Source organism: Mchenga conophoros, linkage group LG3 (genome assembly GCF_057382185.1).
Source record: "Mchenga conophoros isolate Kocher_MC1m ecotype Shallow Benthic linkage group LG3, M_conophoros_male_GT1.1, whole genome shotgun sequence".
Taxonomy (NCBI): domain Eukaryota; kingdom Metazoa; phylum Chordata; class Actinopteri; order Cichliformes; family Cichlidae; genus Mchenga; species Mchenga conophoros.
In genome coordinates this window covers 5,884,191-5,909,655 of record NC_140528.1, presented here as the reverse complement: position 1 = coordinate 5,909,655, position 25,465 = coordinate 5,884,191, and the positions used below count along the sequence as shown (strand labels likewise).

General features: G+C 42.0%; 1 protein-coding gene across 1 annotated transcript in view; it reads right to left on the bottom strand.

Annotated features, from left to right (window-relative positions):
* LOC146577088 (protein NLRC3-like) overlaps positions 1-25,465 on the bottom strand; it is a 107,413-nt gene that overhangs the window by 57,360 nt on the left and 24,588 nt on the right. The window lies entirely within an intron of this gene.

Here is a 25,465-nt window from a genome sequence, read left to right as displayed (position 1 = left end):
ATGATTGACTATTTCAATGGAGAACCTAAATGACACGGACCCGTGTTTGTTATTACATATCTCTATTTTGAATGTGACAAGTCTATCATTCCCTGTTATTCATAGGTATTAACAGAGTTTTTGGCCTTTTTTTCCTCTATAACAGTTAATTGACACTTTACAGTGGCCTGCTATGGTTAATAATAACATGTTCAGTCATGAGTGAAATCAAAGCTTTTCTTCACTTTAGCATTTAACATTCCCAACAATATAATGTGATACCTTAATTAAAACACAGCTAATAAAACACAATTTTCTTAATGCAAACATCAGTGACTCAACATTAGCAACCAAAGGGTTCAGTCTGCAGCTCACACTCATGTGAAGCTACAGCCTCCCCCTTTAGTCTCTGTCATCCTTCTGCTCCTGCAACAACAAAACAAGACAAAACCTCCACCCTTCTTCTACAGGCTGGGTGAATTGTTGTGGACATTCACTAATCCTAAAGTCGGCACCGTTTTTGTCTCAGTATCAAGTCAGTTAAACTTTTAGTCGTCAGTCCGTCACAGTCCAGTCACATGCATACATCCACACACATTCATACCAGATATTGCTGATAATGGAGTCTCACGCGCAGCCTATTCGAGCCTCCATCACCAGCAAGATGACGTCATCATTTTAAAGGAAAACAGCTCCTTGTTTTTGGACTGGATTGACTCGCTGCAATCCTTTTAGGCTCAGGACTTCTCATGTGATCAATGTCACATATAAGTGAATTTCTCCCAAGCTCATTATAATCATGGAGAAAAACACTTTGCCACTGTTTCCAGTAAGAATATTTTATAGCGCTTTAAAGTTCAACCTCTCAGGTCTGGATTAAAGAGCTGATTTGTTAAATCGGGAACTCACAAAATACCAAAATATCACCAGCGGTGGATCACACCTCTCAGATGTTCTTATCTCAGTGCACTGTAACAAAAGCACAAACAAACCCAACCAATAAAATACTAATAAAGTAACAAATACTGGGGCCCATTGCAAACATGTCCAAGCATAAAACCATCTTTCTCTCTCTTAGAGAAAGAAAACAATCCAAACCTCACTGATAAAATCAACCTAGTGTCAAGCAAAACCCAAAAATCAACCAAAACTTCACCAGAAAGTTTTCCTCCCTCCCGGGACAATATTGTGCAGGAATACAGGCACCGTAACTCCTCCTTGCACTGACAAAAACATGTTGGATTTACTTGATCCAATAGTGGACACTGGTTGCACACAAAGGTTTTGCTTTGGCAGAAACTTAAACAACTGAGTTAAATCAACACAACCTTTTCATATTCAGTAAAGCTGCATGTTGTGTTCATAAAACACGATTGAAACATGTTCAGATGGAGTAAGTTGAGCTCCTGGAACATTTTAATCCTTCAATTGAAATTGAATGGGTCTACAACAACTACCATCCTCCTATCTCTATCCTGGTTGCAGCAGGGCTGGGAAATAACCCTGAAGTGATAGGTTACCAGGCAGGGTACACCCTGGACAGCTCACCAGTCTATCAGATAGAAACACACAGCCGTTTACATTCATGGATAATTTAGCCCAGGACCTTCTTACTGTGGAGCAACAGCACTAACCAGCATGCCAACAATGGAGGAAATACAGGAAAGCTATGATTTCCTGTATTTGAGGCAGAATTATTTTGTTCTTGCCCTTGACAGGTTAATCCACAATAAATAGCAACAGCATGCATGTGGTGTGTGTGTCGTTGTCTGCCTCTTATAACTCCAGTGATTTTCCTGTAGTTTGAAATCTTATGCGGTGTTGACACAATAATTTGTTGTAAACCAGGAAATTCCCAACTGTGGTAGAAAGCACAGCTTAGCCTTAGCAAATGTTCAAAGAAAAGTCGTCACTTCCTGATTTCTGCTTCACTGATAAATATTGTCACACTGGGGTTTTTGCAAATGATATCAGTGAGCACTGTGTGGCAGCTGGAGTCAGACAACTGAAGCTCCCACAATCAAGACCACAAACAGCTTTCAAAGGAGATTTGAAGCTTTTCTGGCAGCAAGCTTCATGATTTATGGGACTGGAACTGGAACAGAAACTACCTGATCACCAATGGTGAGCTGGCATGGAATTATTTTTATGACATTTTATCAAAGTTATAAATAAGCATGCCCATTAACACATAGTGAGTGAGCATGTTGTCTTCCCACGCAGTGAACAGCGGATGCTAATGTTTTTGTCACTTTTTACAGAGTCAAACTCAAAGTAAGGTCAGTGCTTCCACGCTTTAAACGCTGCACGCTCACACTCTCTCCACACTCGATAGATTATCCATTGTTCATCTGCACACAGCTGCGGTTTTAGTAACGCAGTAACGCAGCGTGCTTACGGGAAAGTAACAGTAATCTAATTACCTTTTTTGCAATAGTAATCCCTCACTTTACTCGTTTCTTGAAAAAAGTAATCGGATTACTTCCCATCTCTGGTTGGAGCTGTGCACTTGTGGGTTCCACCTTGTGTACACGTTTATCTTTGCTGTGTGTACTTGTACCTCTGAGTGGAAGCTGAACTCTTGAGTTCGAGTATCGAAGCATCAGCTGTGACGTTAAAGTCCAAACAGCTCGTTCATTTGACGTGCAAATGAACGAAGGTAACGCCGTTTTCATGTGGATGTGTCACTGAGACACTTTCCACATCCACAGCTCACAAAATGGGAAAACTATAGAAGTATAACAATGAAGAAGTTACTATGTTACGGGTCCCAAGGATGAAGACCTCGATGACAAATATGTTACCTGTAAAAGCAGGTGAAGAGCAGAGTAAGGAAGACACGATGCGTCTCTGCTTTCCTCCAGAACGTGTCTGAGTCTGATTTATTTCACACAAATAAATGCTATAAAACACTAAACATGAGCTTTCAATATACTGTTCAGCTGGTTCCTCATTCACATCAATTACATTTACTTATTTCACAACATCAGTGAAATATACTCTTTTTAACTGGTTCAGTTTCTCAAGTTCACACTTCTTTCCATAACAGCTACATCCTTTTATCATATCAATAAACACATCACATTGTCTTCTGCAGTGTCTTACTGGCTAAACAGTTCTATTCAATAACAGCATTGGTAAATACATTACATTTGTTCCCTCCAGTAATTTACTGGCAAAATCACTATTTAGTGCATCATGAAACACAGCTTGTTGAATCAACCCATGAATGCCTCTGTTAGCTACACAGAGTTGCTCAGAGTGCTTGTGTTACACTAGCTAATCTACTCAGTCACTTTAACAGAACTATTAACATTCACATCTCACAGAACTGATTTGATTGGAGCATTACAACACGTTTGCACAGAGCATAGGAGCGCACTGACTCTGCTTCACGAGCGCTCCACCTAACGAGCGGGCTCGCGGTGCGGTCGCGCGGGACACTCCTCTGGTTTTCTCCCGTGTTTACATATAAATAACTTTGGCGGACCGCCTTAACTCTCCCATTCACATTAACGTGGGTAACCATGGTGACAATAAACAACATTTTCGGTGCGAGCACCGTGTACCGACCTGTAAAAGCAGGTGAAGAGCAGAGTAAGGAAGACACGATGCGTCTCTGCTTTCCTCCAGAACGTGTCTGAGGAAGCAGCGGAAGGTGGGCTCCACTTACTGCTCCCCGAAACCCCGGAGCAAGCACCAAAGTTCCGCCCTCACTGCTTTCTAACATAAAATGAATCCCTGTTACATGGATTTTCTATCCTCTTAAAGAAACTGAAAATAAATACATATAGCAATGAAAAATGTCCCGTTACATGAGTGTTTTACACAAAATAATATTCATGTGGTCATTCCCTCACAGGGGTGCCACAACTACACTGCTGTTTTGACAGAGACACAGTGTGTTTATCTAACTTGGCTGAAGCCAAAGTTCTCCAGACAAATTCAGTCTGTTTCTGCCAAGTGTGAACTCACTGGATGAGCGCCAGATACACAGAATCAAAAAGGGATAAATTACTTTTCTTATGTCATGTTCCCGTCACAAACTGGCTCAAGGAGAGGGGAAGCAGGAGTCCACAGATGAAATGTTCCTATAAATAAAGTGGAATTTATTCAAACTTTACCAAAACTTCAACACATCAAATACAAGCAGTTCAGCAGGGAGTGGATGTGTGTTGCATGTGCCAGGTGGATGCAGAGAGAGGCCAGGGCCACGTTCAAACCTGAACACGCTGCACAGTGTTTTGTTCCATTTGTTAGGGATGAATGAAATGCTTCCTTGAAAGGATGTGTGCAGTCACCAGTGGGCGTGGAAGCATGTGCGCCCTCATTTGGTGGGTGTGCAAGAAAAGTCATCCTGTCACACAGCAATGCCTACATAAATCACACCACTCTGCTTAAAATAATAATGTTTAGTGAAGCAGGTGAAGCAAAGGGCTGCTTTTAATAGGCTGGGAGACCCAGGTGTGCTGCTTTAGCTGCTGAGCCTCTTATGACAGAACAGCGGAGAGTGGTAAGAAGGGAGGAGGGGGTCTGGCTGTGTTTGTGAACGATAGATGGTGTAACTCTGGGCATTTCTCTATCAAAGAGACGCTATGCTGTAAGGACATTGAGCTGCTAGCGGTTAGCATGAGACCGTACTATCTACCACGAGAGTTTACACACGTGATTATGATAGCTGTGTATGTCCCGCCCTCTGCTAACGCTGCAGCAGCCTGTGAGGTCCTGCACACTGTAACCAGCAGACTCCAAACACAGCACCCTCAGGCCCTTTTCCTGATCTCTGGGGACTTTAAAGATGACGTAACCATTTAATTATGGTTACATAATTAATTATGTAATTAATTATGCAAAATGCAAAACGCTCAGCTGTGTCTCCAATCAAAGCTCTGTAACTTCAGAGGTGATGTTCATATGTTGACTAATGGTTTTCTTTCATTTTTGATGTACTGCAGAATATTTGTATAAAATCCAGGCCAGGAAAATCTCCTTCATGTGTTTCTGTGTTTTGTCTTCAGCTACGTTGACACAAAGGCCTCTGCTGTGACGCTCACACCTTTGATAAAGTCTGGAGAGTGTCAGCTTCCTGTTTATAGATACAAAAATATGTAATGTTGTGAACTCTGGCCGCAGCGGCGCAAGAAAAAGGAGAATTACGGGAAGCACTCACAACAGGTAAAATCAAAATAACAAAGTAAAGTAGGATAAAATAAAAACCAACAAAAGAACAACACAATATACTTCCCCGTACTGTTACTGCTAACCTCTGTTAACCTAGTAACTCTTACCTTCTAACTGACAGCTGGTCAATAAACGAGCTCCATAAACGCTCCATATTCACCTTTACATGGAATATAAAGGGAAAAGAAGAAACACAGTGCTGTGTCAGCGTTAGACATATAGATATATCCTTGCTTTTAATACATTTGAAGGTGGGTGGGAGAGGTGCTTCTCCGCGTAGTCTACGGTCTCTTTGGGATCGGTAAAGCTTTTCCTCACATCACCATGGGTCACTAACAGCTTTGCAGGGTATAGCAGTCTGTACCTGACGCTGGTCATCCCACGTAGTCTTCCTCTCATATTTGCAAATGCGGCTCTGCGTTTCCAACAGAGGGAGGGAAATCTGGGAGGATGTTTATTTTAAAAACCCTTATACATCAGGTTCTTGTTCTCTGCAGCTTTCAGCAGAATTTCCTCACCAATGTGGTAGTAGTGCAATCTCAAGATGATGGGCCGAGGAAGATGACTTTGTTTGGGACGCTGGCGATTCGCTCTATGTGCTCGATCGATGAGTGGCTTCTCCTCGAGAGATAGCGCCTCCGCCAACAGGTGTGAACCAACTCAGTCATCTTGGGTCCCTCTGTGCCTTCTGGTATTCCTGCAGTTCTTAAATGATTCCTCCTGGAGTGCCTCAAGAGCTCCACATCTCTCATCTAACTTCTTTACCTCCGCAGACAAACGCTCCACAGTGGCCTGGAGAGTGGCGATGGTGTCAGAGTGGTTCGAGGCACAGTCCTGCAGTTCAGTCAAAGTGTTATCATGCCTGGCCACGTCGCTTTTTATGTCCGAAATTGAGGGCTGGATGCTCTGGTTCAAGGATGATATCTCGCCTCCTATGGTGGTAGAAATCTCTAATATGCAAGTGTCCAGTGCTAGTTAGTTAGTTCTAGTTCTAGTGGTTAGTGGGGCTTTATTTGATGATTCTAGTGTGTGTTACATTGTTGTCATATTGTTGAGTCGCAGAGCTGTACAGTGTTACAGTTTCTGTAGAGTCTGGTATAAGGAACTCAGATCCCTCTGTGAATAATGTTCACTGAAACTGATCTGTAGTTAATGAACTAGTCAGGATTTACACTAGAGAACGTTTCTGCCATTACATGGCCTGTATTTGTAGAGCGCTTTACTCGTCCCTAAGGACCCCAAAGTGCTTTACACATCCAGTCATCCACCCATTCACACACTGGTGATGGCAAGCTTGTAGCCACAGCCACCCTGTGACCACCACCAGTAGGCAACGGGTGAAGTGTCTCGCCCAAGGACACAACGACTGAGACGGTCCAAGCCGGGGCTCGAACCGGCAACCTTCCGATTACAAGACGAGCTGCCAACTCTTGAGCCACGATCGCCCCACATATTGTAGATTTTTGTGACATGTTTCACCCCCTATCTTAAAATGTCTAAACCAAAAGCATCCAATGGTCCTGCATAGTTAAATAAGTCAAGCAGCGAAACAAACATGTTGATCAACTTTCTATTAAAAACAACTATATAATCAGGTGCAACACTTTGACCAGATCTGTAACTGTTTTCAGATCGTCCTGCAAAATAACTCAGAGAATGAAGAGCAAATAAAGCAGAGTCTGCAAGATCTCCTCACAGACTTGGACTTAGAAGAGAATAATAAAAAAACAGTAACTGTGCTGAAGCTGAGAGCCTGAGCAATTTGCTTGAAAATGAGAGAGAAGTTGAAACACATGTGGATGAATACTCAGCTGAAAAGGACAACAGGCAGAGAGCTGAGGATGAGGTTGATGGGTTCTTAGAACTGTGTTGCAAAGGATTCGGTTTAACTGGACAGGTGAATTTTACAACCCAGAACAAGAGTGAGATTTCATGAAATCATTTGCATTCATCATTCTGATAAATCAAAGATTCTCTGCTCTGACAGCATCTGTGTGGATTTTCTGTAATCACAGAGACGTGTATAAGCATGTTTACTTTCCATCTCCATGTAATTGTCACATTTAATAATTAAAACTGGCTTCTATGGGTTTTTGTTTGTTTGCTTACATATCTAGTGTTTAATGCAATATGAAGCATTATCAGACAGCATTTATTGGGAAGAATCCCATGTTTATACTGGTCTGTACCCAGGGTACACAGAAAATAAAAACACATGTTTTCTTATTATGATCCCAACTATAATTTACTTAAGCAAAAGCACTACATGTGTAGTTATAATATTTATAGCAGTTACTGTTGAGCTTTAAATTTATCATCTTAAATGTTTATATGCTGATTATATTGCTTTATATAAGAAAGGCCTAACTCTGAGTACACTCTGTGCCAAAAAGTGCTGACAGGAAACTGCATGCTTTTGCAGAAACGTGCTTTTGCAGCTAGAAAGTGAAGCTGATATATATCAGTTTTAATTAGTTTTTACCAACTGCTTGCTAGGGCAATCCCACGAGTTTGGTGTTTTTGTATTGAACATGATTCCAAGTGCTTTCTATAACACATAGCAGAGGTGCCACAACAAAGACTGAGAAGAGGACAGGAAGAGACAGTGAAAGAGATGCACTCCTTCGCCATTCATGTTAAAGCGTTGCATAGCTTTAATTTTAGAGAGTGTTGCATAACTTTAGTCATTTTTCTACCACAGGTGAAGCCAAGAATTGTGAAGCTCTCTTTTGGCCAAATACCAGAATCTGTAAGAAGAAGAAAAAACAAACAATCAAATAGGTCATTATTAAGAGAACAACAATCTCTTGATGATTATCCACAGTGTCTTTGATAACTCTGAGATACAAACTGTCAAGGATATACACATCCCAGCAAACAATAGCTGTGTTTGACTAAAGCGATTAATAACAAGGACAGAGCTACAATCACTACAGTCAAACATAAAGGGCTTAATCCTGAATCCAAGTCTGAGCTGTGATGCCGTTGGTGCTGAAAGCTGCTCAGATCCTGAAGCTGCACGTTTTGTCTCTCTCTAACCAAACCAGCAGCAAAAGAAGACACATTTCGCTTGACATAAACATTGTCATGAATTCCCTCTTACTTTTGCTGGTTTGCTTCCACCACCATTAAAACACACAGAGAAAAACAACACAGCACAGCTCTCTGCCTCTCTCAGTGTACTTTAAGAACACCGTTTCCCATCTCAAATCTCTGTTTTTGGCATTATTCGCTTGCTTGTTATGAAGCAGTCTACCGTTGCTTACAGCCATTTTTTTTAATGACTTCCGACAAGACAGCCTCATTTCTGCTGTTCAATACCAAATTTTATTTTTTTTTTTCAAATTAAGTGAAACTGCAAAATGCTCTGCTGTGTCTCTATTAAAACCTCTTATTAAAACCTCTGAATCACTTCAGCAGCATCAGCCAATGTACATTTGTTGAGTCGTGGTTCTCGTCTGCTTTTGTTCTACTGCAGAATAATATTTTTAAGGTTATCTACTGTAAAAAGCTAGGCCAGGAAAATCTGCTTCATGGTTTTGTGTTTTATCCTCAGTTACTTTGACACAAAAGCATCTGCTGTGATGCTCACACCTCTGATGAAGTTTCACAAGTGTCAGTACTGATAAATGATCAGAATTATAATGTTTCTGACTCTCTGAGTAAGAATTAAATGGAATCTAATTGGGACCTTGTGAATTGGAATTGAACAGGTTCTAGAAATCAGTGATGATACTCAGCTCCAATACCCACCTATGATATTAGGCTGACGAACGCTGACTGGGTTTCATTTACCAGCTTTTTATGTTCTTCCTGCAGTTTCCTCCCCACATCACTCATCTTAACCTTTTTCCAGTCCTCCTCAGTGTAAACAGAACACACAACAATACAAAGAAAAGCTCAGGTGATTGATCTCTAACACTAGGCATCCCCAGTCTTATTCTTAGCAGTCTAACTTCTCACCATATCTTTGAAGGCCTCTCCATTGTAGTAGCGCTTGGATGCTGGATACTCTATCGTTTTGTCACATAGTTCCAGGAAACTGGAAGCCAGCAGATGCAGCTCCTCTCCGTCATAGCCGTACAGCTTTTTGTCCTCACGCGTCATCAGCACAAGCTCGTCACATGGACATGAGGTGCCCTTTACCACACCAATAACCTGCATTTTTACAATCTCGGGAAGGTAGAATTTTCCCCAGGCGTTAACTTCATCCCCGTTGTATTTGGTGTTCTCAAGCTCTTCTATCCACAGGTCAGCACCACTTGGCTTCTTCAGGTGAACGCACATGCTTTTGTTTTTGGAAACAAAATCTTTCACCCATTTCAGGTACTTTTCACCTGGAAAGAAGCAGACAAGGAAATATGGATGAATGTAGAAGTGTTGGAAAAGACAAATAGCAAGGTTATCCTACAGCAGTTTGTGAAAATGTTGTATCTTGAAATAAGCAGGCAAAATGAGGATCTCACTTATCTCATATGTTCTGACTACCGACTTTCTTCAGTTAAAGGACAAAAAACGGGCACACTGGAGGCTGACAGAGTGTGCAATGGTGGGAATCATTTTGCAGAACTCACTAAAGTTTGTTTCTCCTGGAACAAGCTTTTTACACTTCGGCAAATGAAAATACTGTGTTAAACTAAAAAAGAGCACAGACCAAGGTCTACAGTACTAACAGAAAAGCATGCCGTTACCTGTTGCCTGTCGACACAGCTGCTGATCTTCCGTACCAAAAAAATGAGGATCCCTGAAAGGAATAGAAAGGTTACGTTAAAATGAATGACTGTCACGGTGATCATGGGAAGCTCCAAAATATCACAACAATAGCTACGAAATCACAAAATGCAGTGTGATGTCTGTAAGCACCAAACATGACATCTCTGCAAATTCATCTTGAAACATGTAGGTACCTCACACGTACAGCTGCAGCCATCTCAGCCATTTATCACTGTGGCTGCCAAGTGGCTGCCACTTCACAAGCGCATGGCACAACATAGAAGAGCCACCTCCACAGGACAAGACTCAGCAGTCCATCTGCATCTTAAGGACAAAGGTCACTCTTTCGAGGATGCTAATGTTCACATTTTGGACAGAGAGGACAGATGGTTTGAAAGAGGAGTGAAAGAAGCCATCTATGTCCACTGTGAGCGACCATCTTTGAACAGAGGCGGGGTTTACGACACCAACTCTCTGCCATCTATAATCCAGTTTTGAGATCCTTCCCAGACGCCTTAACGCCCACTCACATCCTGGGCCATCTGACCTCAGGAATTCGCATGATAAGGTGGGGCCAGGTTTCACAATGAACTCACCCGAAACTCTGGCTGATTGGGACCCACACCCAGTTTCACACCTTGGCTCAGGCAATTAGAGGATCATCAGGGGGTCCTTTTGTCCCTCTGTGGGGGGTCACTCCCACTAGGTTTATATCTGGGACTCTCCACCATTTGACCTTAGAACTGAAGAAGCTTCTCGGATGAGAGGTGAAACGTCTTCAAGTAACTTAAAGAAGTCCAGACGCTTTTCTTTGCAAGCTCCTTTGACTACGATGACCTGGATGACTGAGAACCTTCACAGACATAAGGTGAATGTGACAAACAAAGCGCCTTCTTGTTCTCTGTGATAATGTAAAGTTATTAATGAAAAAACAAACGAGTAAAAAACGGACTGGAAACATGTCTTCAATCAAAACTCGACAAAAACAAAGAAACAGCCTCACTTCTCTGCGACGCTCCCTAAAAATGACGTTACGTGTTACGTACCAGAGATTTCTATACAGCCCTTTATCAAGCCGAGAGAAAGTGACGCAAAACCCTCCAACTAATAACGACTAGCAGAGAGGCTCAGCTGAGTGTAGTTACCTGGTTTGCAGACGCATACAGACGTTTCCTGTCCTCTCGGACGCAGCTGTGATAGAACATGTGGTGCATTACCGCCACCAACTGGCTTGGAGTGAGGACCGGAAATCGCTCATGCCAAATCCAAAAAAAAAAACATAAAGAAAGATTAAGTGAAGAGATAAATGAATACATTAAATCAAGAAGAAAAAAACCCACCACCGGACATATACATCCTCATATCCTTCTGTACAAATGAGTTTGTTTTAGAAACTGAAAAAAGCCACAAAACCTTCACATCTAGAAATCCTTTGCAGTAAAACTTGTTTTTTGGCAGGTTCCACAGGTTTTGAATCAGTTTTCTTCTTTATTCCTGATAATTTTGACAATGAAAAAGAACATGTTCTATAGGGCTTTGGAGTTGACGTCACGCCGCAATGCATTGTGGGAGCGCGGCACCATTTTCGAGGTCTACGAATCAAAACAAACACACTGTGTTGGAACGACGATTACAAGATGCTTAAAAGCAGCTCAAAAGAGAACGGACTGTATAGAGACCGATTGCGTCCAGAGGCGAAGCGGCGGTACTTGCAGAAAATAGCGTGCAGTGGAAATGTGGACCCGTATGAAATACGGCCGTGGAGTAGAAACCCTGAAGACGTAGCCTGATATATTTTCGTACCTTATCTGTGGAGTCAGCGCGTACAAGTCGTCATTCAAACAAAGGTAAGTCAGCTCGAGTACTGCGTGTGAAATGCGTTTGATTTCCCTGCAAACATTCACATTAGTGCAGCATAAATTCATTCATGAGGGGAAATTACAGTGAGAACATGTGGAGGCTGTTAGAGGGAGAAGATAGTGAGTTCAGTGCAGGGCTGTGCAGAGAGGTTTAAAGGGGCGGGTGCTCAAAGTTAAAAAGGGGCACATTGAACCAGGCTGAATAACAACAACACACATTCATCAAGAATCTAATATGGGAAGGGCAGGGCTGTGTTGGTCTGACACTGTAGACATTAAAAAGTCCACAGGAGAGATGGTAGCTGATTAAACAAGTGTCATGAGATAATAACAAAATGCAAAGATTGGTGACAGCGCTTGGAACCATAAGGCAACAAAAAACTATGTATGTAAAAAAAAAAAAAAAAAAAAAAAAAAAAAAAAAAATATATATATATATATATATATATATATATATATATATATATATATATATATATATATATATATATATATATATACAGTGGGGCAAAAAAGTATTTAGTCAGCCACCGATTGTGCAAGTTCCCCCACTTAAAATGATGACAGAGGTCAGTAATTTGCACCAGAGGTACACTTCAACTGTGAGAGACAGAATGTGAAAAAAAAATCCATGAATCCACATGGTAGGATTTGTAAAGAATTTATTGGTAAATCAGGGTGGAAAATAAGTATTTGGTCACCTCAAACATGGAAAATCTCTGGCTCTCACAGACCTGTAACGTCTTCTGTAAGAAGCTTTTCTGTCCCCCACTCGTTACCTGTATGAATGGCACCTGTTTGAACTCATCATCTGTATAAAAGACACCTGTCCACAGCCTCAAACAGTCAGACTCCAAACTCCGCCATGGCCAAGACCAAAGAGCTTTCGAAGGACACCAGGAAAAGTATTGTAGACCTGCACCAGACTGGGAAGAGTGAATCTACAATAGGCAAGCAGCTTGGTGTGAAAAAATCAACTGTGGGAGCAATCATCAGAAAATGGAAGACATACAAGACCACTGATAATCTCCCTCGATCTGGGGCTCCACGCAAGATCTCATCCCGTGGGGTCAAAATGATCATGAGAACGGTGAGCAAAGATCCCAGAACCACACGGGGGGACCTGGTGAATGACCTGCAGAGAGCTGGGACCAAAGTAACAAAGGTCACCATCAGTAACACACTACAATGGCAGGGAATCAAATCCCGCAGTGCCAGACGTGTTCCGCTGCTGAAGCCAGTGCATGTCCAGGCCCGTCTGAAGTTTGCCAGAGAGCACATGGATGATACAGCAGAGGATTGGGAGAATGTCATGTGGTCAGATGAAACCAAAGTAGAACTTTTTGGTATAAACTCAACTCGTCGTGTTTGGAGGACGAAGAATACTGAGTTGCATCCCAAGAACACCATACCTACTGTGAAGCATGGGGGTGGAAACATCATGCTATGGGGCTGTTTTTCTGCCAAGGGGACAGGACGACTGATCCGTGTTAAGGACAGAATGAATGGGGCCATGTATCGTGAGATTTTGAGCCAAAACCTCTTTCCATCAGTGAGAACTTTGAAGATGAAACGAGGCTGGGTCTTCCAACATGACAATGATCCAAAACACACCGCCCGGGCAACAAAGGAGTGGCTCCGTAAGAAGCATTTGAAAGTCCTGGAGTGGCCTAGCCAGTCTCCAGACCTCAACCCCATAGAAAATCTGTGGCGGGAGTTGAAAGTCCGTGTTGCTTGGCGACAGCCCCAAAACATCACTGCTCTCGAGAAGATCTGCATGGAGGAATGGGCCAAAATACCAGCTACTGTGTGTGCAAACCTGGTAAAGACCTATAGTAAACGTTTGACCTCTGTTATTGCCAACAAAGGTTATGTTACAAAGTATTGAGTTGTATTTTTGTTATTGACCAAATACTTATTTTCCACCCCGATTTACGAATAAATTCTTTACAAATCCTACCATGTGGATTCATGGATTTTTTTTTTTCACATTCTGTCTCTCACAGTTGACGTGTACCTCTGGTGCAAATTACTGACCTCTGTGCAAGTTCCCCCACCTAAAATGATGACAATCGGTGGCTGACTAAATACTTTTTTGCCCCACTGTATATATCAGCAATCAATCAGAAAATCATTGGTTCATATTACAATTAAATATGAACAGGCTCCTTAGATGTAAGCAGTTCAGATCTGATGTCATTTACATTCTTCACACAGCACATTCGTCCAGGCTGACAGGTAAACATAGAACTAATCTCAGGTAACATGACTCATAGTAGAGATCCAGTAAGAAAGATTGCAGGCTCTAATATTATTACCACACAATCCAAGGACACACCAACAGCTCAGATTTGTAGAACTATTTAAACAAATGTCTTCTGAATATTCAATTCAGGTTCACAGTGGGGGGGGGGGGGGGGTTTCGTGGAATTTTTTAAATAAAGTCTGCAACACAGAAAGAGCTGTGATCAAGCTATTTATTACTGCGCCAACACACATCAAACATCACAGTTCAGTCATGTCAGCGCTGCCACAGAGGTCGTGCTCCTCCTTTACGCCTTCCAAGGAAGAGGGAGGAAGTTATAAACTGATCCTACCACACTTCACGTGTCTCGCTATGAAACCTAACGCATCAATGGTTGTGCTGTTTTGTGCCCTTGGCCTTATCAGCACCTGTAAAGGGAGTTGTTTTCTCAAACTGCTGAAGTAAGTTCATCTAGTTTTAGCAACTTTCACTGAACAGTAACAGTGTCACAACTAAGCATATGCATAAGCACTTAAACACTTTAAATGAGAATAACAGAACATTTCTATTACAGAGGCTGGAACCTGTCCCAGTAGTAGGTAGAGCACACCTGGACAGGTCACCAGTCTGTCAGAGGACTAACACAGAGACAGACATCAGAGTAACAAATCTATTTAAAATTAATGTAAGTTTGCTGCAGCTGTATGTATGAACATGTGTTTCTGTGCTCACAGTCCACCTCTCAGGAACCTGCAGTTCACTTTTAGTCTACTTTAAACAGACCTCACAAAAGGCTGATGTGGCTGGATCAGTAGTCTGATTTGAGTACGATACCTTTGGCCAGGGATTCATCTGGTGCATCGCTTCACTGCAGTCTTACGTATTTTCCCCACACCTGAATAAAAAAATACTGATATATACAAATAACAGCTTCAGCTGATGCAGCCTGACTCAATCCTAGATGTTCAGCACACAGAGACACAGAGGTGCCGTTTAAAGTTTAGTGTTAACCTGAGTCACTGATCATTTGCAGTATTACAGAGTCTGGCAGTCTTTGCATGATGTCCACGTCACTGTAAGTTTCTAGCTGACTTCACTGCAATTTCAATTTCAATTTCTGCTGTTCACAAACGCTGTCCATCTAATCTGACTGAGCTGGAGCTGTTTTGCAAAGAAGAATGGGCAAAGATTTCAGTCTGTAGATGTGCAAAGCTGGCAGAGACAGACCCTAAAAGACTGGCAGCTGGAACTGCAGCAAAAGGTGGTTCTACAAAGTATTGACTCAGGGGGCTGAATAATTACGCACACCCCACTTTGCAGTTATTTATTTGTAAAAAATGTTTGGAATCATGTATGATTTTCGTTCCACTTCTCACGTGTGCACCACTTTGTGTTGGTCTTTCACCTGGAAGTCCAATAACATTGATTCATGTTTGTGGCTGTAATGTGACAAAATGTGGGAAAGTTCAAGGGGGCCGAATACTTTTGAAAGCCACTGTATATGTAGACACAGGACTACAAGTAGAAGATCAGACATGAAAGTGGAGATAACACAGAAGACCTGCAGCAAAGGTCAGAGGTCAGACTGGGCCCTGGATTCAACAATGAGCCAATGATCATCAAGCAGTGACTAAAGCAGAGCCCTGACGTTCTGACATTCATCACACAGTCAGAACAAATGTCTGCTGATGACTTCATCTCATGAAACGACTGATAGATGTCAGTTCATTGATCAGCTGAGCTGCTGATCTTCATCGTCACAGAAACATTCAGCTTGTTTCAATCAGTAAATAACTCCCACTACTCCCAGTTTGAACTGTTCCCACTCAAAATGCTGTGAGAACAATGATCATTGTAGAACTTCACAAACATCACGTGTTGTTTTCCACATGTAAGATCAGCAAACATACAGAAACTTCCTGTCAGAGGTGGGACCAAGTCATTGTTTTGCAAGTCTCAAGTCAAGTCTCAAGTAATGTCAGGCAAGTCAGAGTCGAGTCTCAAGTCACTGGTGTAAAAGTCCGAGTCAAGTCACAAGTCTGAAACTTTGAATTTCAAGTCCTTTCGAGTCTTTAAAAAAAAAAACAACGAAAAAATAATGTTGCAGTTATGCTAAATGTAAATATTAGACCATGTAATTTTAAAATCTGTGTTTTTCTCAACACATGACAAAATAGTGAACTTAGAAAATATACACAAATTGTGAAATTGCACCTCTTTAAAATGCAGCTCAATTAAACCTAGCTCCAAGAATAATTTTCACCGACAGTTCTGAGATAAGCTGCATGTTATTCTTGGATGCGGTTGTAGGACCAGCTTTAAAATCGCATGACAAAAATATCATACACATTAAAAAAAACTGTATCACCAACGTAGCCTGGACAACATTTGCTAGTTAGATGAAATCAGCTATCTCATCTTAGCATATTTATATGCATATTTATAATTATATGGTTCTTGGAGTGAGTGCATACACTCATGAAGTTTAGTAACTTCCGGTCACTGCAACAAGCCCAGGTACAGTTTACCGACGGATGGGTGCAGGACCTTGAAATGCACCGTGTAGAACGAAAGACCATCGTACGTATCATAAGTTTACCAGTCTCACAAATCGTCGTCATAAATACACATTCCTTAACCGTTTATTAATATGACCTTTGAGCTCAACGGTAATTAATTAGTAGTGGAAATAATTTCTGGTAGCATCACAGAAATGTAGCAGTGACAATAATATTGTATGCTGTAATCGTACTGGGCAATTAGTGATACAAAAAACCTGTTTTATCCTGTGAATAAAAGTATATGTTTTTGTCAATGTACCATAATAACAGAAGCGAAACGCAATATTGTGTCAGGACAATTCACTATTTATGCACAATAAACACAATAAATAAAGGAGCATAGCGCGACAATTTCTGTTCAGCGCCAGACTTGCTTGTAACCTATATCACTAATTATGTTATGAAAATGATGTATTAACTACTAAAAAACACTGACCTTCGTGTAAATGCTTGGAGCAGACTAACCTGTGAGCTGGAGTGTTCTGGGACGTTATATTTGATCTTTGAATGGCTGAAATCCAGTCGCCTCTTTGTTACTTCGGAAACATGGCTTGAACAATTTCTCTTCAACGACGTAATCCGATAACAACCGATCTCTTTACCCGTCGGCTTCCCGTGGCTGTCATGCGACCGGCTATTGCAGTTAATAATACAACGGCTTCTTGACATTTTTGTGTTTCTTTTTATCGCTGTATAACTGATTTTAATTGAAAGCCTGCGTGCGCTAGTACCGCTTGCCACGAGTTCCCAGAATCCTTTGCGGTTCTACCCGTGAATGACGTCACATTTTCAATCTCTATATAATATGCATGTTAAATTTTATATTTGGGGTAAAATATCAAGTCTTTTCAAGTAAACCGGTTCAAGTCCAATTCAAGTCCCAAGTCATTGGTGTAAAAGTCAAAGTCAAGTCACAAGTCTTAGAACATTTTTTCAAGTCAAGTCTAAAGTCATAAAATTAATGACTCGAGTCTGACTCGAGTCCAAGTCATGTGACTCGAGTCCACACCTCTGCTTCCTGTTGCCACACACGGCCTCTAAAATCTCTTCCACGCTTTCTGTCTGAAGTCCACTCTCTGTGTCGGATCCACAGGAAACAACAAGATCTTATTAACATGGTTTTCAATGTGTCTCCTTCCAAAAAGTCCAACCAATGAACAAATGTGTGTATTTGTGGAGGCCGAACAAAAGCATGACACATTTCTCTGTTTCTATAAACTGGAGTCAAACACAAACATGAAGAGTTTCACTGACAGACTCCAAAATGCCCCCACAGTGGATCAAAGGGAAATCCTACAGTGTGGCCAGAGACTCTTAATGGCTCCAACATCAACACATCCACAATGTTGGATCCAGTTCTGCCTCACAGAGTTACTAAGACACACCCTCTGCCAGCATCACAACAGCTCCACCTGCTTCACCTGCCTCCTCAGCATCTGTACACCTGAAGAGAAAAGAAAGGCTCCAACAGCTCAAATCTACAAAGGATTCATGAAGTTTCATCCAACAATAACATGTTTGCCTTCCACAGTGTGCTGTTAGACACCACTGTACCTCTGCCATTTCAAAAAGAGCAGCTTGGGAACATTTTGGCTCCAAACACTTTGTGTTTAAGTTCTTTGTTTTCTTTGTGAAGCCGACAACATCTGGAGCTTTGTGACTCATAGAAACATCATTTTGTTCTTTAGATGACAGCAGATTGGGACTGAATAATCAATCACTATCAAACCAATAAAGACAAACATGCTGATTTTACAGGAACTTTGTTGGAGAAGCTGCAAAGACATGAAACTGGTGGAGATCCCAAACCAGTTGATAGTGCTGGTTATTCCAAATAAAGCTGTTTCCCTTTGAGATGAAATGACTTTGTGTCCTGATATATAATAAAGATGTTGTTGTTTTTGAGCCCCTGTATTAAAAGTAGTTTAAAGTCAGCTTGAGTTTGATGTCTTTATGTCAAAGCTGCTCATGATGTTGAGCTGCTGATGGAATAAAAACAATATAAAAGCATGTAGTCCAGACTTAAATGTAGCCTGTTGTTAGCTGAGGTCCACACACAGTGTTTGACAGTGTAAAGTGTGTGAAAGGGCTGCTGGTGGAGCTCACTAGGATGAGCAGGTGACCACGAGGTGGAGAGCAGCTGGCCTGGCTTTGACCCGGGCCACGCCCCCTTTCTCTCTGCTTTGCTGTCACTTATCTTCACTGCTCTGTCCAATAAAGCTGAAAAAGGCCCCGAATCAAAGAAATCTGCTGCAGCCTCTGAAATGTCTTCTGTTTCCTTCCCGACGGCTTTTTCACCGTCAGCCCATCAGACAGTCCAGCAGCATTTATGATGATGTCATGATGTTGAAGAGGCTGCTACGGTGGCCTCCCATGACCCCCAGCCTCATCACAGCTGAGATGCAGACATTTGAAAACATTCAGCAGACAACTGAATAACAGTCCAACACAACAGTCTGTGTGCAGACACACACTGACCTTTCATATAGTCAAACACAGCTGGTTGAGTCATTTCTCTGTGAGTCTAAAGTGAATCTAGTATTTGAAAGTCCACTTCCTGTATTTGTTGTTGAAGACTTCTTCAGCTTCTTCTCAAGGACATCAGCTGCTTGTTTGGCAGCAGAGGCAGTTAAGAAGCTTCCTGAAAAACACTGAACAGTGAGTTCACTGTGGCATATGACAGATTCAGCTCTCTGTGTGCAAATGTGTCTGTGTCGACCTTTCAAATGCTGTTGAATCCAAAACATCAGCGGCTCCTCGGCTGCTCACTTCATGCACTTCTGTCTGTGTGACAGTCCAATGACATCACAGCTGTTTCCAGCCCCAGTGTCTCAGGACTGGACACCTTTAAACATGTCGAGGATCAAACAGCGTCCAGCTAAACACACATGAAACTATCAGAGCTGACAATCATTCCAATAACATCTAATGGTTCATGTATGTAGACACAGGACTACAAGGAAATGGCTCTCAGCATCTGGCTGTGGGAACACATGAGTCCCTGTTTGTGTTCAGATTGTGTGCATGTTTTAGACGTGTGTCACATGTAGAAACACAACAATCCCACAATGACACACAGATGTGTTTGACACAGCTGTGCAGCTGTAAGTTGTTTCTAATGATTCATTGAAGCTCTTCTAACATTCTGGAGACGATCAGTACATGAATCTGTTCAACACGACAACAATTTGACTTCAGTGTGAACGTTTGCATTAAATAACCTTCTTCATCCAGCTGACAGCATCTTCATCCTATGATGTGAACAGTTCCTCCTGTTGATGACAAACCTCTGACAGGATCTGCTTGAGGAGCTTTTTCATGTGCAGCTCTCTGAGCTCAGGGCTGAGCTGCTGTTTCATCTTTAAGAGCTGCTGCCTCCTCGCCGGACTTGTTCTCCTCTTCTTCTCCTAATGACACCATTTCTGCTTCATATTAAATTCAATAAAGATGCTGACATGTATCTGTAGCAACAACATCATTGAATCTAGAACAACTGGAGCCAAACCAGTGGCTCTGCTGGGATCACTGGTGAGCCAACACTTCCTTGTTGATGCAGATTTCAGGGCTTCCTTTTGCTCCTCCGTTATAACTGTTCTCTCTTCTCAACACATGATGACACAAAGGAATCAGCAGTGACAAAGATGATGCTGAAGAGAAGCACACACTTCACACATATAACAGAGCAGTGCAGTTACACACACCTCTGCTCGACATCAGGCCTCAAACAAAGACACAAAACACTAACTTGACTCTAAACAGAAGAAACGAGCAGCTGTTTCTGTTCTGTGCTTATTTATATTTGACACACATGCTTCTCTTTGTGCAAACACACATCGCACTATAAGGGTAACCTCGCACACAATGATTGGACAGCACAGTGATGATGCTGGGAGATCCTATACGCAGCAACACAGAAACACTGAGAACTTTAAACAATGATGGAAAGTGTTATAAATGACTTGTTGGCCTCTGATCTGTCACAAACAGCTGAAACGTGTCTCTCATGAGTCACATGAAGGTTTTTGACAGAAAGGACAAAAAGTAGCTGCAGTCAGTTTGTGTCATTTTTATATTTATTCATCTGGGAGAAAAATCTGAGGGACATTAAAATGTGTTTTCAACAGAGACAAGAACATGAATATAACAGAACAGGTAAATGAACATGTTTCAAGTAAACAGCTGGACTGATCAGGTCCAAACACAGAGTGATAAACTTGTCAAACAGCTGTCATATCTTTATATAGAAGCTCTTTATAAATGCTGCTCACTGCAGTCTGTTTACTAATAATGTCAAAGTGTTAGAAACACAGAAACATCAGAATGGTCTTTGTTCACAGAAACCTGTCTGGGATCCTTTGTTGTTCTTTTGATGCAGAGTTACATTATAAATATAAAGAGTTATTTCAGAGTCTCATCAGTTTTCCTGCATGTCTTTATTTAACACATCAGCAGGGCTGAAGCTCTCATGTTAAACACACACTGATCTATGGACACGTTCATGTGTTTCTAACAGAACCAGGCTGTTATCAGCCTGCACTAACATTATGTCACACACACTGAATGTAACAGTGACAGTTTACATCATCACACAATCAGCTGTGATTGTTTCACTGTCATCAAACGAGTCAACAGGAAGTAGAATCAATAGAAACCAATCATTTACTGACAGCATGTCTGATGGAAATAAGTGCAGATTATGTATGAAGTCTAACTGCACACAGTAACTGTGTTACAATAAGGACTTAACAGCGCCCTCTGCTGGAGTGTTTCAGTACTGCGTTAACTACAATACACCACCTCCTCCTCACACCACCTGCTACAGCTCTACTCTTCTATGACTACAGTCATCCACAGCACTGATGTGAGGTCACATGGTTCATATGTAAGGAGCACAGCTGACCTCAGGTCAGTTTAATGACTGTGAGCAGCAGCTGTGTTATTGTCACTGTGACAGGGAGACACTCTCAGACACAGCGCTCATGTCAGCTTGTTCTCATGCAGGAGGATCAGGAGCTCCATGTTTGTCTTTCTGTTTGAATCATGATGTGTTTGTGCCATCAGAGTCTGTCATGAGTACTCAGGGTTTCACAGCAGCTCTTCTGGATGCTGACGAGGACTCCAACCTCATGTTTCACCTCTCTGAGCTTCTGATGTCTGTGAACACTCGTGTTTCTTCTCTGGGCTCATCTGGACAAAAACACCTTTCTGTGTTTGGCTGCAGCCTCATTCTGACTGACAGGAAGTGTGTTATCCATGAGCTGCACTTCTGTGAGGAAGTTTCCTGCTGTGTTTCCTGTCTGTGGACAAACACGAGTGTTCCAGCTGAGGACTTGCTTCCTTCCACCTGTCCATACAGGACATCACGCTGTCTGCAGCTCTGTAAATGCAGCTCCAGGTCCTTCCACGTGCTGCTCTGTATTTGTGCAGTTTGTAGTGTGTCCTGGGAAACGTAGCACACATGGTGTTCTTCTGCTGTTTCCTCCTTTCACTGAGTGTGAAACACTGACGCTGTGCTGTTGTTCACAGAGGGGAGCTGATTCTAGCTGCAGCTGGACTCTGTCATCTAACTGAATGTGTTGGTGCTGATCACGGGGCTCTGAGGGGGGAGCAGCAGGAGGACTCTGGATGCTGACGTCAGTGTATCTGTGGAAGCTCCCACAGCGTGTCTGTCATTCAATATTGTGCTGTATATTGTATCTATGCAAAGATGAACAGACTGTGTGTTCACTGGTCTCTGTGCTGCAGCTCTGATGTCATCATCACTCCCTCCTCCACCCTCAGCAGTCCCAGCATGCTGCTGTGGTGCACCCCACCCTCACTCTACACCTGAGCCACAGACCACACCCTCCACCTCAATATACACCACAGTTTTCTCTGCTGTGGAAATGAGATCAGGAGGAAATCATCATTATTATTATTTAATAAACGCTCACATTAATGTGGGCTTATTTGTTTCATATTAGAAACATTAGTTGAGTGTTTTTAGTATAAAATGGTCAAAGTCCCTCTTTTTGCTCCTCCCCTCACCTGTGGATGGACGGTGCTGTTACCGTGGTGACAGCTTGGATGTGTTTCAGTCCTGCCTGGTTATCACTGCAGGAATCTTTCACATTTATTACAGGTAATAACTCTGATTTTTCTGTGTATTATGAACCAAATGTATCCTGATACTCACAGAGATGGATGAGCAGAGGTCACATGATGAAAGAACAAACATGGAGTCTTTGATTTATTTAGATATTTATTGATGAATGCAAACAAACCTGACACTGAACCATCGTCCAGCAGAACAAACCTGATCACATGACCTGCTGACCCAAACAGTGCAAAGCTCCATGGCAACAACAACAAACAGCCTCACATATGTTAACAGAGGCTGTTAGAAGCACAGAGTCTTTACAGTCTTTCTCCTGTTTGGACACAGATCTCTGCACATCTTCATCACAGTTACTCACAGACGTGCAGAGTGTGTGGATATCAAAGCTAAGTTTCCACCATGTTTGTAGTCTGTACTGGGACTCATGGAGCATCTCTCTATGAGCACTCAGTGCTTTAAACAGTGAGTCCCAGTTTAACCAGCAGCCTTCACACCACACATCACACAGACATGGAAACTTCAAACCTCAGACTGAAGACACCATCAGAAATAAACAGATTGTGATGAAGATGAAGAACTGGACCAGTTTGCTGTGGTTTCTTCTGTTCCTGTCAGAAATAAGAGTCTGGCAGCACTTTGCTCTCCTTCCACATGTTTAAGGAGGAAGTGAAGAAGAGCGAGTGAGTCGTCTTCCTCTGTGGGCCCAACATCAGGCAGCAGCCACGGATTTTTAAAAACCCAGCACACTGCTTCAGAAACACTGAGTCAGGTGACCAGAGTCATGTGATCAGTCAGGTCTTCACTCAGGACGTCACAGCTTCAGGACCTGATTCAGAGGTTTATAAGGACGTGGATCATTAGTGCTGATGTTGTGTGAGAGCTGGTGAACCATGGGGAACATAAATAACAACCAGGCCATCAGCAGTTCTACCCCCAGCTCTAACACCTACATAATACACTATACATATAGTTATTGTTAAGGTTCAAATATTGAGGAAGGAGAGTACAAACAACCAGGTCCAGAAGAGCTTGGTCAAACAATTGATTTTAATGAATGGGGGGACCAGCGCCGTACGCAGACAGCGCTGATCTCCGACTAATCAAAGCATAAACAGATATTTTATACCATCGGGGTTTGAATTTAATGACGCCCCTTCAACGTCACACAGATACATACATACATACGTCAAATCAAAACCACAATGACTTTTAACACAGTTTGAAAAGAACATTATCTCTATCTTCATGGCAGATGTTTCCTGTCAACCTTTTGACTGCCGCTTCTCCAAAACCACAGACCATGCTCTGCAGTAAGATACCACTTCTGCACGCCCGCAGTTGCAAGCAAACATGATTAACCTCTCACCTATAACTGAATGTATCTACTATGTGTGTGTGTGTGTGTGTCACGACCTCACTTGGCACTCTGTGTCACCTCTCACCTACTAACACTCGCAGTCAAACAGAGGCCACTCTCACATGTGTCAGCAGTTTACTAAAACTATATATGTAGTATATTGAATAAATGTTTTAATCAAGAACCTCTACTAGAAGCTTAATAAAAGAATATAAAAGTATAAAAGATAATAATGAACAACCTGGTTATTCAAATAGCATCATCCACACAGCTCCTCAGAATAAGCTGCACTTACACTCTGCTTTTAGTTTCACTTTTGCAAAAGCACGCTCTGCAAACCTGCAGTTTCCTGTCAACACTTTGCACAGAGTGTCCTCAGAATCAACAGAATCAGCCCATACACACTTAAGATTATAACAAGCATTCAAAAGCATTTAAGATCATAGATTCAACTCAACAGTTTAAAGTGGTTATAACTGCACCTGTACTAAAGGCTAATTGGGTACCAAAATGTTTAAACATCTGAATGCAATATCAATGCTGTAGATTATATTATTAATGCAATGGTAATGATGATGATTATTAACAGTAGCAACAAAATAATTTCCCTGATCTCCACATTATATAGGTTATAGTATGTTATATATAAACGTAGCTGAAGCAGTTTCATTTGCAGCTTCACGCTGCACTTCACATGTTTGTCCACCAGATGGCAGCACAGAGGCCTGTGTTGGAAAGCTTTGAGTAATGAAGCGTTTTCAATCCAAGCTTCAGAAAGCTTCATGTGGTCATCAAGGAAGCAACCAGGAAATATCTGCTGTGTGTAAAAACAGCAACACAAGAATCCAGGATGAAGACAAGAAACTCAAAGCTCACAAAACAGGTGGAGCTAATTTTGTGACGTGTTTCTGTAAAAACACCACAGAAGTGAATCATCAAAGTTTCCATGTGAGCTGATGATGCTGCTGCAGAGTTTCTGTGAACCTCCTGTGACCCCGCCTCCTCATACAGAGACATCTGATTGCTCTTCAAACTGCATCACGTGGACAGATGTGATTGTGTGTTGTAGTATTGATCCCAATGCTGGTATCAGTCCTGGATCAATAACACTGGATGGATGCGTTCAGCATGGAGCCCCTGAGCTGTGTTACAGACAAACATGGAAACTGACAGGTCTGTGTCATTCACAGTCTGTAACACTTCTAAACAACAGAGGCTGACCCAAGTGCCTCAGAGCCAGGCACGCTCACATCACAGCTCTCTAAATAAGCCAGTTTCAAAATAAGAGCTGAAAGCTGTGTTTGCTTGTGTTAGCTTATTATTGTGGAGACTAACATTCAGTGATCATGTGTTCAGACTCATAATGATTACTCTCAGAAATCCTGATCTTTGTATTTACTGTGTGTTGGATCAATAACTGAGATTCATGGTATCACACAGCTGTGCTGCTGCTGATGTCAGCACATCTGGAAC